The sequence below is a fragment of the Bubalus bubalis genome, chromosome 2 (assembly GCF_019923935.1).
Source record: "Bubalus bubalis isolate 160015118507 breed Murrah chromosome 2, NDDB_SH_1, whole genome shotgun sequence".
NCBI classification, from domain to species: Eukaryota; Metazoa; Chordata; class Mammalia; order Artiodactyla; family Bovidae; genus Bubalus; species Bubalus bubalis.
Window position 1 is genome coordinate 35632865 of NC_059158.1, and position 12336 is coordinate 35645200.

A 12336-nucleotide genomic window follows, 5' to 3' on the forward strand; every position below is an offset into this window, starting at 1 on the left:
ATATTTTAAATCTTTGTAAAATATTTTACTTTTAACAAAATAGTATTAAAGCTGTTTGATAAGGATTGATTCACTGCAAACTTCATTAATATCCATGTTACTAAGACAAAATTTAACTTCCTATTAATACGTGACAAATACTTTAAAATACATAAGAAAATAATCTGTGATATGCCTTTTAAATAGAATAATTTATTGTGCTTAGTTTAGGCACAAAATCTATTTTTAATATAGATCGAAAGAAACTACATTCTCTGCCATTAAAATGGGCAAAAATTGTCTTCATTGCCTAATGCTTACAATTCTTATATTTTAACTTAAAATATCAATGTTTTATTTTTATAATTTTCAAATTGTATTTCCAAGTGAAGAGATGAGAGAGATTTCAGACTGTAATTAACAGATACTTCTCTATAAATATATTTGGGAATGGGATTTTGGTGTGGCTGATTAGTATTCTGGTAAGTAGATTGCTTCTTTCCACTTTTACTTTTTATTTATTTGATGTGCATAAATCTGCTTTTTTTGTGTGCTTATTGACATGGCCTAAGGACCCGTAATGATAGTGGGCAATTCTTTTTTTTACTCTTTCTTTTAAAAAATATTTAAATTATGAAAGTACGATAATTATGAAAGTGACCACATTTGCAAGAGACTTGGAAAATACAAAACAAAATTACATATAGCTCCACTCTATATCGCAGTTATTTTTTAAGTAGATAAATGAAAGTTTTTAGTTGAAGTTTCAATACCAAACTCTCAAAAATTAATAGAATGAATATATAAAAAAGTAGAAGCATGTAGTAGACCTAAAAGGCACCATGAACCAATTCTACATAGTTAAGATTTATACAATTTTCACACAACAGTAGGATACAAATTCTGTTCAAGTTCCCATAACCTACAAACTAGTAGACACTGGAACATACCCAGGGACATAAAACAAGGTACAAAAATTTCATGGTTTCAAGGTATTGAAATCATACAGGGACTGTTCCCTTATCACTGAAGAATTATGTTAGAAGACAATATCAAAAGATAATTGAAAGTAATCCATGTATTTTCAAGTGCAGTGTGACACTTACCAAGAGAGATCTTTGACTTAGCCACTGAAAGCCTCAGTAAAGTTAGAAGATTGAAAAAAACACAGAGGGTGATTGCAAAGTGGAAAGCATTTAAATGAGAAGTTAGTATCAAAATGAGAAATTAATATCAAATATGTATTTGGTAATTAAATGTCCACTTTTAAATGATAGGTGTATCTAAGAAGCCATACAAGGAAAATTAGAAATATTTGTAACAGAATAAAAATGAAATGAGAATTTACTAGAATCTGTTACAGGTAGTTGAAGCTGCTCAATGCAACTAAATACAATATAGAATCTTGAATAAGGTATAAAAACAAATAGTGGACACTAGCATACAATTTTGTGAAATTTGAACAAAATCTGTACTTTAGTTACTAATACTGTATCATGTTAATTTCCTGTTGTTTTTTTAACGACATAGTATTTCTTTATATTCTCAGAATTGGATTAGAAGTTTCAAGCCTCATTCAAATGAAAAAAACAATCACTAAGATAAACTTTCTTTACTTTTAGCAGTAATACTAGATACAAAATATGTGAAACTATATCAAAGTTTTGAGTGAATATAAATTAGAAATCTAGTATGTATCAATTGCTAGATTGCTTTTCCCCACTTTTAAAACAGATTTTAAAGTATAAGACATATTTTGAAGTTTGAATTCATGTTATTATAATTATAAAATAAAACCAACTTACATGTCTGATGAAGACTATCTCAAGGAAAATTTTCAGAATTATAATCTTTTGTTATGGTAAAATACACAGAACATAAAATTTACCATTAATGTCTTATAGCACATTCAAATTCACAGTGTTGTGTAACCATCACTACTATCTAATTCCAGGACATTTTTATCACCCCAAAAGGAAACCCCATATTTTTATCACCCCAAAAGGAAACCCCATAACTATTAAGCAGTCAATCCCCATTGCTCCACCTCCCAGTCCCTGGCAACCAATAATCTCTCTGTCTCTATGGAATTGCCTATTCTGGACATCTCAGATATATGAAAGCATATAATATATGGCCTTTTGTGCCTGGTCTTTTACATCTAGTGTGATGATTTTAAGGTTTGTCCATGTTATGTATATATCGATACAGAATTATCATTTTAATGTTCTCATTCAGTTCAGTTCAGTTCAGTCGCTCAGTCGTGTCCGACTCTTTGTGACCCCATGAATCGCAGCACGCCAGGCCTCCCTGCCCATCACCAACTCCCGGAGTTCACTCAGACTCACGTCCATCGAGTCGGTGATGCCATCCAGCCATCTCATCCTCTGTCGTCCCCTTCTCCTCCTGCCCCCAATCCCTCCCAGCATCAGAGTCTTTTCCAATGAGTCAACTCTTCGCATGAGGTGGCCAAAGTACTGGAATTTCAGCTTGAGCATTATTCCTTCCAAAGAAATCCCAGGGCTGATCTCCTTCAGAATGGACTGGTTGGATCTCCTTGCAGTCCAAGGGACTCTCAAGAGTCTTCTCCAACACCACAGTTCAAAAGCATCAATTCTTCGGCGCTCAGCTTTCTTCACAGTCCAACTCTCACATCCATACATGACCACAGGAAAAGCCATAGCCTTGACTAGCGGACCTTTGTTGGCAAAGTAATGTCTCTGCTTTTGAATATGCTATCTAGGTTGGTCATAACTTTCCTTCCAAGGAGTAAGTGTCTTTTAATTTCATGGCTGCAGTCACCATCTGCAGTGATTTTGGAGCCCCCCAAAATAAAGTCTGACACTGTTTCCACTGTTTCCCCATCTATTTCCCATGAAGTGATGGGACCGGATGCCATGATCTTCGTTTTCTGAATGTTGAGCTTTAAGCCAACTTTTTCACTCTCCACTTTCACTTTCATCAAGAGGCTTTTTAATAACAGAATTCCTTATTCTTTCTTTTGTCAGTCTTTAATCATTATGAGTGTACATTAAAGAAGGCAGTAAGGAATAAAGACTATAATCGTGTAATAGGTTTCTTAAGTGTTAATGCCCATGGTGTTGTATCGACCTGGATAAGAATTCAGGGACCAGTTCATGACTTCCTCAAATTCTGTCTGTGTGACTCACTCAAAACATGCCCAGAGTTCTCTCATGCTGGTCTTTAAAGGAGAAATGTTTTAGTATTATCATTATTTTAATATTTTATTTATTAATTTGATCGCACCAGGTCTCAGTTGGGGCACCATGGGATCTTTAGTTGTGACATGTGGGATCTAGTTCCCCAGACAGGGATTGAACCCAGGCCCCCTGCATTGGGAGCATGGAGTCTTAGCCACTGGACCACCAGGGAAGTCCAGGAGAAATGTTTTAAATAACTAATTGAGCTACTTTTTGAAATTCAAACAAATGCAATTGCGAACTTTGAATGTGGAAAAACATTCCACATTCTGAGGAATCCCCTGGAATAATGTTCATGGACCTTGCAAAGGATAACAGACACTTTATGAGATTCTTATGAGGGAGAATGTATTGCAGCCATTAAACATGCTTATGAAGACAATGTATTACAAGAAAAATATTTATGATCTAATGCCAGAGGGGAAAGCAGGACTCAAAATTATAAGTATGCTACAGAAATGAGAGGAAGACCACTTAAAATATGTAAAAACACTTTTAGGAAAAAGAGAGAAAGGAAATATGCAAAATAATAGCAATAACATGAGGAATGGTAGAATTATGGGTATGTATTTTTCTTTCCTGAATTTTCCAAAACTCTGTAATGTGCTTGTATTACTTTTATTATTAAACAATTATACCTGAATAAAGGTAATAGCTCATGATCACTGACCTTTAGCAGCTTTCCTCTAAGTCAGCCTAGATTCAGACCATCATAAAAGGACATGCAAACCCATATGTGCTCTATAGATAGAAATCTTGAAGTTAAATGATTAGAAAATTACACAGGAACTGCTTTCTAATGTTCATTTTGGAAAGATAACTGCCATTGTCCTGCCTTGTAGAGGATAGATCCTTTTAATGAGGTCCTTTTTGTATTTCATTAATTGAATGACATTTTTTTAAAAAGATTTATTGATGTGGACCATTTTTAAAGTCTTTTTTGAATTTGTTACAATATTGCTTCTGTTTTGTTTTGTTTTTTTGTTTTGTTTTGTTTTTTTGGCTCCAAGGTATGTGGGATATTAGTTTCCCAACTGGAGATAGAACCTGCATCCCGTCCCACCCCCCAGCTTGGAAGGGAAAGTCTTAACCACTGGACCACTAGGGAAGTCCCTGAATGACCTTTTATTAGACCAAATTCTGCTTGCAATCTACATCTTAAAAGCACGTGGAATGTACCAGGCCACCTATTATAATGCGCTGGTAAGCACCTTGGCTTGGTTGTTAGGAGGCCTGAATTTGAGCCTTACTTGTGCGGCCTCTGGCAAGTCAACTTCATCTCTGAACTTTATCTCTGCACCATGGGACCGGGGGTCCTGACTTCTATGGAAGGAAATTCTCAGCTACTTAAATGATCTCTTACTTCTCATAAGTAGGGACTCAGAAATGTGTCCGACTCCTACTAAAGTAGAAACAGCTGCAGAGCAGGAAAGAGAAGAGCGATTGAAAAGGATATAATTGAAAATAAGCAAGAGAGAGAGCACTGGAGGGTGACTCTCAGGAGATATGAACTCGAGTCCCAGCTATGCCACTGGCTGAGGGTGTGATCTTGAGTTAGTCATTTTCTTTCTCTAGGGCCTGGCTTCTTCCTCTGTGAAATAAGGTGACAGGTCTCAGGCCCCTCCCAGTTACAAATTCTATTAATATATGATTCTAGATTATAGAATGAGGAGTGTCTGTTGTAGCCTCACTTGATTCTTACAGGACCTCCTTGTTATTCACGGGCCTCAACACAATGTTGACTTTTTAATCTTTTAATTCATTCTCATGTCATCCATGAAGTAAATCAGAAGAGAAAATCCAGATGAACATTCCCATTTAAGCCAGTTTCTTGAGGCTGATATTTTAACAAACAATAAACTGATGAATCATGAGATGGCTTTGGAAAATATTAGACACTTAAATCTTTGCAACATTTTTCAGGAAATAGGCTGTAAATGGGGGAAGAAAAATGTAAATGTGTTCAAGATGGGGAACTGCCTTAAATAAAAATAACTACATTTTACTTTTAAATTAAAAAAAAAAAAAAAAAAAAAAAACCCTCCTCCTGAAAGAGTACTTGGGATGCGTACAAACATAGTATCAGGGATTTTTCTTTAGATCCCACAGCCAGCTCTTTATTTGCTAAACAGAGCATTTTGGAAAATTTGCATCACGAATGCAGACCCAGGCAAGTAGGCCAGTTGAGATGGGTGATTCCTCAGCCATTGTCTCAGTTATTTGGGTTTCCTAATGGTCAGCTCTGCCCCAAACCAAACTCACCATCCTCAGGGGAAGCTGTGGGGTAAAAGTGTAAGGGTGGCAAAATTTGTTTTCCGGCTCAGCATCTGGTTCTCCCCGCTCAGTGTCAACTCTCCAACGCTGCCTTAGATACCTGTATTTTTAAAATTTTATTTATTTATTTGGCTGCACCAGGTCTTAGTTGTGACACGTGGGTATTGTTCCCTGACCAGGGATCAAACCTGGGCCCTTGCATTGGAGGTGCAGAGTCTTAACCATTGGACCACCAGGGAAATCTCTGTATACTTGTATTCTTTCCTCTTCCTTCCTTCCTTCCTTCCTCTCTCTTTCTTTTTCTCTACACATTCAAAATCTTTCACCAGGAGAAATTTTCTATATTTATTATTCTGACCTATAATTGGTTGAGAATATCCTACAATGGGTTATATATTCCCATGTTTGGTAAGCTTATAGGATTCAGAGGCTCGAATAAATGGAATATATTTTCCACCCACAGCCTTGAGGGAATATGGGGTAGTGAGAGAAAGGGGGCATTTATAGGGTCTCTCAATCAGGGTCCATTTGCAAGAGCAGAAACCACTTTGGCTGATTTCAACAACCCTTTAAATAAGGGAATTATGTGCTTAAAAACTTGTTTGAAGGATTGTCGGAAGAGCCCTAGGTTGAGCTTCCAGGAATGATGCCTAGAACAGGATGGTGGCCCACCAAAGGGAGCTCTGACTTCTGTCAATACTAGTAAGCTGGGGGATCAGGAAGTACTAGGACCACGTCGCTCCTAACACCCACACAGCTGAGAAACAGACCCTGGGACTCTTGCCACTGATGTCTCAGGAGAACCCAGCCCACCTCTATTTGCATGTGTGCCAGCAGAAATAACAGAAAACAGCAGAAGCCTGGCCTGCCCCGTATTTCTGCCTTCCAAATCCCCAGATGTGTTTCCTTGATGGACTTGGAACGCTCCCTGTCAAGGAGTCTAGGAAATACATAGTCTTTTTTAAGTTGAAGAATATTGAAAAAAAAACCAAACATTTATTTGACTGCATTGGGTCTTAGTTGCAGTACTTGGGATATTCGTTATGTCATGTGGAATCTTTCATTGGGGCATGTGGGATTAGTTACCCTGTGACATGAGGGATCTCAGTTCCCTGACAAGGGATCAAACCCTTATCCCTTGCAGTCTCTTGCACTGCAAGATGGATTCTTAACCACTGGACCACCAGGGAAGCCCCTAGTCTGTCTTTTTTAGTCTGAAGTATTTAGGGAAGCATAGTTCAAGGGACTTGGAATGGAGCTGAGTGAACCTAACTGTGATATGTAACATGGGAGAAGGGTGGGGAACAGCTTCATTTTCCCCAAGGTGCCTGGAGGTTCACTCCCATACACCAAGGCCAGCTATGAACACCATCATGTGTATAGAAAGAAGCCATATGGGACATAAGACCCTCTGGTAGGGGAGGACTCAGAGTACAGAGTATAAGTCACTGCTGGCTTCCTAGAGCTTACACAGTCTCACCTGAGAAATGGAAACACAAACTCACAATCTGGCAGGCCAGATATCTATATCTATATCTATATATATATATGCCTTTGGAAACAACTGCATTTGAGAGTTTAATTTGCATTTAAAAAAATCAACCTTAGATACCACCCATCTGTAGAGACTGGAGATGTTTCTAACTCACAACATCTACTTGTCATGAGCCTACTAAGTGCCAAGGAATACTTTCACACCTGCTTGCTCATTTAATTTTCATAGCGCATGATTTCAGAATTCCTGGGGTATGAGCTATATAGAATATATATATAAGGCAGTTATTAGTCTTCTTTGAGGGGGCCAGAAGGGACTACCCTTAATATATATGAAAGTGACTCTTGTTTCGTTACCAGAGAAAGTGAAAGTTGAAAGATCAGTTCAGTTCAGTCGCTCAGTCATGTCCAACTCTATGCAACCCATGGACTGCAGCACGCCAGGCTTCCCTGTCCATCACCAACTCCCGGAATTTGCTCAAACTCATGTCCATCAAGTCAGTGATGCCATCCAACCATCTCATCCTCTGTCATCCCCTTCTCCTCCTGCCTTCAGTCTTTCCTAGAATCAGGGTCTTTTCCAATGAATCAGTTCTTTGCATTGGGTGGCAAAAGTTTGCTTCAGCATCAGTCCTTCCAATGAATCGTCAGGACTGATCTCCTTTAGGATGGACTGGTTGGATCTCCTTGTAGTCCAAGGGACTCTCAAGATCTTCTCCAACACCACAGTTCAAAAGCATCAATTCTTTGGCGCTCAGCTTTCTTTATAGTCCAACTCTCACATCCATACATGATTACTGGAAAAACCAAGTTGAAAAATAGGTGCAACTATTTCCAAAATCAGAATGTGTGGAAATTCAAATGTATGTCTAACCCATGTGACATTGGACCACTGAATTTTATTTATTTATTTTTTTATATGGAACGCTTCACGAATTTTCGTGTCGTCCTTATGTAGGGGCCATGCTAATCTTCTCTGTATTGTTCCCATTTTAGTATATGTGCTGCTAAAGCGAGCACGGGCCGCTGAATTTTAATGGTGTTGCAAAAGAAGTGTTAGGACCTTAGTTGTATTGTGTTCTCATGTGCGAACATAGCATAGTTTATTTAATCTATTCCTTATTGATGGGCATGTGGTTGCTTCTGATCTTTTTCTATGTGGACAATGATGCAATGACGAATAATCCTCTATATCATGTTGTCATTGTGGAGGGAAACATAGAATCTCCAGAAGTGGAAATGTCAGGTCAAAGGGTAAATGTACTGTAAATTTTGGAAATATTGTCAATTGGTTTTTATTATGGTTGTGTCACTTAAAATTTTTTTTTTATTTTTTGCTGCGCTGGGTCTTTGTTGCTGTGTGCGGGCTTTTTCCGGTTGTGGTGTGCAAGCTTCTCGCTGTGATGGTTCTTGTGTTGAGGAGCATGGGCTCCAGAGAGTTCGGGCTTCAGAGGTTGCAGCTCACAGATTCTGGAGCGTGGGCTGTCGATTGGCCTATGGGCTTAGTTGCCCTGCGACATGTGGAATCTTTCTGGACCAGGGATTGAACCTGTGTCGTGTGCAGTAGCAGGCGGATTCTAACCACTGGACCACCAGAGAAGCCCCATGACTGTGTCGCTTTTCCCTCCTACTGACAATGGTTAAGATTACCTGATTCCCCACAGCCTTGCTGACAGAAACTACTACTCAGTTTTTGGGGGTTTTCCTAATTTAATAGTTACCTCAGTTTCGTTTCAATTTGCTTTTTTCTTATGAGTTGAAGAAAGTTTCCTTTTACATGTGTACAGGCCATTTGTCTTTTTCTATGAACTTTTCAGTTTGTGTACTTTGCTCATTTTTCTTTAAAAAGACTGATCATTTTTGGTCTCTCTGTATTGATGTATTGTAGTTCTCCATGTATTTGGATAATTAGCACTTTGTCTAAAGATGCAAGTTAAAAAGGTATTTTCCCAATTTATCATTTGTCTTTCAACATTTCTTATGGCATATTTTTCTATGTACTTAAAATTTTTGTGTAATAAAAATTACTGTTTTTGTGTATGCATTTTGAATCATAGTAAGCTCATAAAGAAGTTACATGTTTTCTTCTGAGAGTTTTATAGTTTAATTTTTTAATATCGAGACTTTAAAGATAGTAGTGTTTTTCCTGGTACATGATGAGAGATAGATCCAACTTTATTTTTTCCAGGTGGTTATTTGGTTGTCTCAACAACATTTATTTGAAATTGTTTTCTTGCCACGCTAATTTGAGTTGCCACTTTTTCATATACTAAGTTTTTGTATGTTTTTGGCTCTATTTCTGCACTTAAATTCTACTCCTTTAGCCTGTCTAGTCAAGCAAAATTATACTGTTTTAATTATTGGGACCTATTAACATATTTTAATATCTGTTTGGGATAGCTTCACCACATTGTTCTTCAGTTCTCAAGTTTTTCTGGTTACTCTTGCTTATTTATTTTCTGGAATGAATTTAGAAACAATGTATCTATTTCTTAGAAACAAATCTATTGGTAATTTTTTAAAGATCAGGTTAAATTTATAAACTGACTCAGAGAGAATAGACTTTTTACCATGTTGATTTTTTTTTTAACCAAAGAATAAGGCAAACATTTCTATTGTTCCATTCTACTTTCATTCCCATAGTAGTGTTTTGAAAATTTCCTCATAAAGTTATATATTTATTTTTTTTTAAATCAATCTTTAAAATATTTGCTCATCTATTTTTAGCTGCACTGCATCTCTGTTGCTGCATGTTGGGCTCTCTCTAGTTGCAGCCAGCGGGGGCTACTCTTCGTTACAGCACTTGGGCTTCTCGTTGCAATGGCTTCTCTTTTTGTAGAGCACAGGCTCTAGGGCGAGTGGCCTCAGCAGTTGTGGCACGTGGGCTTAATTACTCTGTGGCATGTGGGATCTTTCTGGACCAAGGATTGAACCCGAGTCCCTTCATTGCAGCAAAGTTTTAGCCACTGGACCACCATGGAAGTCCCAAGATGTCTATTTCTTAAGATGGCTCTTAAGTGTTTTATCTTTTTGTTGTTGTTCTTGCTATTGCAGATGTGGTTTTCTTGTGCTTTTAAAATTGGTATTGTTTTATGTAAGAAAACTATTCATTGTTGTATATCAACTTTATACCTTGCAATTTATTGCATTCTCTTAATATTTGTAGTAGTTTTTCCGCTGATTCTCTTTAATATAAAATTGTATCTTTTGAAAACAGTGACAATTTTGCCATCTCTTACAATTCTTATACTTTCTTTTGTCTGATTGTAGGTCTTACTATTCTCAGTTCACTTCAGTTCAGTCACTCAGTTGTGTCGGACTCTTTGCGACCCCTTGAATCGCAGCACGCCAGGCCTCTCTGTCCATCACCAACTCCCGGAGTTCACTCAGATTCATGTCAATCGAGTCGGTGATGCCATCCAGCCATCTTATCCTCTGTCGTCCCCTTCTCCTCCTGCCCCCAATCCCTCCCAGCATCAGAGTCTTTTCCAATGAGTCAACTCTTCAAATGAGGTGGCCAAAGTACTGGAGTTTCAGCTTGAGCATCATTCCTTCCAAAGAAATCCCAGGGCTGATCTCCTTCAGAATGGACTGGCTGGATCTCCTTGCAGTCCAAGGGACTCTCAAGAGTCTTCTCCAACACCACAGTTCAAAAGCATCAATTCTTCAGCGCTCAGCTTTCTTCACAGTCCAACTCTCACATCCATACACGACTACTGGAAAAACCATAGCCCTGACTTGACGGACCTTTGTTGGCAAAGTAATGTCTCTGCTTTTGAATATGCTATCTAGGTTGGTCATAACTTTCCTTCCAAGGAGTAAGCGTCTTTTAATTTCATGGCTGCAGTCACCATCTGCAGTGATTTTGGAGCCCCCCAAAATAAAGTCTGACACTGTTTCCACTGTTTCCCCATCTATTTCCCATGAAGTGATGGGACCGGATGCCATGATCTTCGTTTTCTGAATGTTGAGCTTTAAGCCAACTTTTTCACTCTCCACTTTCACTTTCATCAAGAGGCTTTTTAGTTCCTCTTCACTTTCTGCCATAAGGGTGGTGTCATCTGCATATCTGAGGTTATTGATATTTCTCCCAGCAATCTTGATTCCAGCTTGTGCTTCTTCCAGCCCAGCGTTTCTCATGATGTACTCTGCGTAGAAGTTAAATAAGCAGGGTGACAATATACAGGCTTGACGAACTCCTTTTCCTATTTGGAACCAGTCTGTTGTTTCATGTCCAGTTCTAACGGTTGCTTCCTGACCTGCATATAGGTTTCTCAAGAGGCAGATCAAGACAATATTAAATAGCAGTATTGACAGGGGGCATCTTCAGCTTATTTCTTACCTTAGCATGTGTTCTTCCATTGTTCTCCATTAAGATTGTTTCTGGTGTCTGGATTAATAAATTATGTGAATCATATTAAATAAATCATCCATTAATATTTTATGGGATTTTTTTATTTTTATTTTTTTAACTTTATTTTCTATTGGAGTATAACTGATTAATAACGTTGTGACAGGTGAACAACGAAGACACTCAGCCATACATGTACGTGTATCCATTCTCCCCTAAACTCCCATGGTGTGTTTTTAAAAATAAAGAATGGGTTTTTACTTTTTCCCAAATCCTTATTATCACTGAGATAATTTTTCTCCTTGTTTATATTAATATAGAACTATCACTGATGTTAAGCCCATCTTTTCATTCATGGAATAAACAACTCTTGATTATTATTTTAAATGTATCCCTTGATTCTGCATGCTAATATTTTATTTGCAAGCTATAAGTTAAATTGCTAGGGAAAATATCAACAACCTCAATATGCAGATAAAGCACTCTAATGGCAGAAAGTGAAGAGGAACTAAAGAACCTTTTGATGAGGGTGAAAGAGAGTGAAAAAGCTGGCTTAAATTCAACAGTAAAAAAAACTAAGATCATGGCATCCGGTCCCATTACTTCATGGCAAATAGATGGGGGGAAAGTGGAAACAGTGACAGATTTTATTTTCTTGGGCTCCAAAATCACTGCAGATGGTGACTGCTGCCATGAAATTAAAAGACGCTTACTCCTTGGAAGAGAAGCTATGACAAACCTAGATAGCATATTAAAAAGCAGAGACATCACTTTGCCAACAAAGATCACTATAGTCAAAGCTATGGTTTTCCAAATAGTCATGTACGGTTGTGAGAGTTCAACCATAAAGAAGATTGAGCACTGAAGAATTGTTGCTTTCAAACTGTGGTGCTGGAGAAGGCTCTTGAGATTCCTTGAGACTGCAAGGAGATCAAACCAGTCAATCCTAAAGGAAATCAACCCTGAATATCCACTGGGAGGACTGATGCTGAAGCTGAAGCTCCAATACTTTGGCCA

General features: G+C 37.9%; 2 non-coding genes across 2 annotated transcripts; both read right to left on the minus strand.

Moving 5' to 3' along the window:
* Positions 1-5641: 5641 nt before the first annotated feature.
* TRNAG-UCC lies at positions 5642-5713 on the minus strand. Its single transcript has one exon. It is a non-coding gene; the product is annotated as a tRNA-Gly (tRNA).
* Positions 5714-7881: 2168 nt separating this feature from the next.
* LOC112583002 lies at positions 7882-7988 on the minus strand. Its single transcript, XR_003107368.1, has one exon. It is a non-coding gene; the product is annotated as a U6 spliceosomal RNA (small nuclear RNA).
* Between the last annotated feature and the right edge of the window lie 4348 nt (positions 7989-12336).